The sequence below is a fragment of the Panthera leo genome, chromosome E2, assembly GCF_018350215.1.
Source record: "Panthera leo isolate Ple1 chromosome E2, P.leo_Ple1_pat1.1, whole genome shotgun sequence".
NCBI classification, from domain to species: domain Eukaryota; kingdom Metazoa; phylum Chordata; class Mammalia; order Carnivora; family Felidae; genus Panthera; species Panthera leo.
In genome coordinates, this window is record NC_056693.1 from 12,235,371 (window position 1) to 12,238,413 (window position 3,043).

General features: G+C 36.1%; 1 non-coding gene across 1 annotated transcript; it reads left to right on the plus strand.

Moving 5' to 3' along the window:
• Positions 1-1,956: 1,956 nt before the first annotated feature.
• On the plus strand, positions 1,957-2,063 carry LOC122209256. The gene has a single exon (XR_006197528.1). It is a non-coding gene; the product is annotated as a U6 spliceosomal RNA (small nuclear RNA).
• The last annotated feature ends 980 nt before the right edge of the window (positions 2,064-3,043 follow it).

The window sequence follows — 3,043 nt, forward strand, 5'->3', positions numbered from 1 at the left end:
ACCAGCAAAAGGAAGGAAATAATAAAGATTAGAACAGAAATAAATTATACAGAAGATAAACAGTAGAACAGATAAATGAAACCAGGAGCCAGTTCTTTGAGAAGATAAACAAAATTCATAAACTTCTAGCCACATTCACCAAAAAATAGAGAAAGGGGGCTCAAATAAAATTACAAATGTAAGAAGAGAAATAACAACCATCACAGAAATACAAACAATTGTGAGAGAATATTATGAAAAACCATATGCCAACAAACTGGAAAACCTAGAAGAATGAATAAATTCCTAGAAACACATAAAACTACCAAAACAAACAAGAAGAAATAGAAAATTTGAATATGCTGATTAACAGCAAGGAGATTGAATCAGTAATCAAAAATCTCCCAACAAACCAAAGTCCAAGACCAGATGCTTCACAGGTGAATTTTGCCAAACACTTAAAGAAGATTTAATGTTTTTTCTTCTCAAACTACTCCAAAAAATAGAAGAGAAAGGAAAACTTCCAAAATCATTCTATAAGGCCAGCATTACCTAGATACCAAAACCAGATAAAGACACCACAAAAGACAGAGAGAGAGAGACAACTATATGCCAATATCTTTGGTGAACATAGGGGCAAACATTCTCAACAAAATGTTACCAAATTAAATCCAACAATGAATTTTTAAAAATCACTGCAATGAAGCAATCAAGTGGGATTTATTCCTGGGTTGCAAGTGTGCTTCAATATTTGTAAATCAAGCAACCGGATATATCACATCAATAAGAGAAAGGATAAAAAGCTGTATGGTCATTTCAATAGATGCAGAAAAAGTATTTGACAAAGTACAGCATACATTCATGATAAAAACCTTCAACAAAGTAGGTTTAGAGGGAACAAACCACAACATAATGAAGGCCATATATGAAAAACAGCTAACATCATCCTCAGTGGGGAAAAACTGAGAGCTTTCCCCCAAAGGTCAGGAACAAAACAAGGCTGTCCACGCTCACCACTTTTATTCAACATTGTACTGGAAGTCCTAGCCACAGCAATTAGACAACCAAAAGGGAAAAAAAAGGCATCTAAATTGGTAAGGAAGAAGTAAAACTTCCATGATTTGCAGATGACATGATACTCTAAATAGAAAACCCTAAAGACTCCACCAAAAAACTATCTGAACTGATACATGAATTCAGCAAATGTCGGGATAAAAAAAATCAACATAGAGAAATCTGTTGCATATTTTTTTTTACATTTTTTAAACATTTATTCATTTTTGAGAGAGTGCAAGTTGGGGGGAGGGGCGCAGAGAGAGAGGGAGACACAAAATCTGAAGCAGGCTCCAGGCTATCAACACAGAGCCCAACGTGGGGCTCAAACCCACCAACTGTGAGATCATGACCTAAGTTGAAGTCGGCCGCTTAACCAACTGAGCCAACCAGGCGCCCCTGAAATCTGTTGCATTCCTATACACTAACAATGAAATAGCAGAAAGAGGAATTAAGGAAAGAATTCCATTTACAGTTGCACCAAAAGTAATGAGATACTGGGCGCCTGGGAGGCTCAGTCGGTTAGGCGGCCAACTTTGGCTCAGGTCATGATTTCACAGTCCATGAGTTTGAGCCCCGTGTCAGGCTCTGTGCTGGCAGCTCAGAGCCTGAAGCCTGCTTCAGATTCTGTGTCTGCTTCCCTCTCTAGCCCTCCCCCGTTTGCACTCTGTCTTTCAAAAATGAATAAATGTTTAAAAAAAATTTTTTAAATAATGAGATACCTAGGAATAAAGCTAATCAAAGAGGTGAAAGATCTGTACTCTGAAAACTATAAAACACTGATGAAATAAATTGAAGATGTCACAAAGAAATGGAAAGACATTCCATGCTCATGGATTGGAAGAACATATATTGTTAAAATGTCTATATTACCCAAAGAAATGTACACATTTAATTCAACTCCTATCAAAATACCAAAAGCGTGTGCTCGCTTCGGCAGCACATATACTAAAATTGGAATGATACAGAGAAGATTAGCATGGCCCCTGCGCAAGGATGACACGCAAATTCGTGAAGCGTTCCATATTTAAAAAAAAAAAAAAATACCAAAAGCGTTTTTCACAGAGCTAGAACGAACAATCCTAAAATTTGTAGGGAAACAAAAGATCCCAAATTGCTAAAGCAATTTCAAAGAAAAGCAAAGCTTGAGGCATCACAATTCCAGACTTCAAGTTAAATTACAAAGCTGCAGTAACCAAACCAGTATGGTACTGGCACAAAAATAGACATATAGATCAATAGAACAGAACAGAATAGAGGACCCAGAAGTAAACCCATAATTATATGGTTAATTAATCATCTACAAGGCAGAAAATATCCAATGGGAAAAAGACAGTCTTCTTCAACAAATGATTTTGGGAAAACTGGACAGCTACATGCAAGAGAATGAAACTGGACCACTTACACTATGCACAAAAATAAATTCAAAATGGATTAAAGACCTAAATGTGAGACCTGAAACCATGAAAAACCTAGAAGTGCACATAGGAAGTATTGTCTCTGACATTGGCTGTAGCAACTTCTTTCTAGATAGATCTCCTGAGGCAAGGAAAACAAAAGCAAAAATGAACTATTGGGACTTCATCAAAATAAAAAGCTTCTGCCTGCACAGTGAAGGAAACAAGAAAACAAAAAGACAACTTACCAAATGGGAGAAGATTTTTATAAATGACATATCTGATAAAGGGTTAGTATCCACAATCTATAAAGAATTTATACAAACCAACACCCAAAAACCAAATAATCAAATTTTAAAATGGGCAGAAGACATGAACAGACATTTCTCCAAAGAAGATATACAGATGACCAACAGACACATGAAAAGATGCTCAACATCACTCATCATCAGGGAAATGCAAATCAAGTCTATAATGAGAGGATGGCTAAAACCAAATAAGTCAGAGAAAGACAAATATATGATTTTACATATGTGTGGAATTTAGGGAACAACATATGAACATAGGGGAAGGGAAGTAAAAATAAGATAAAGCAGAGAGAGAGGCAACTGTAA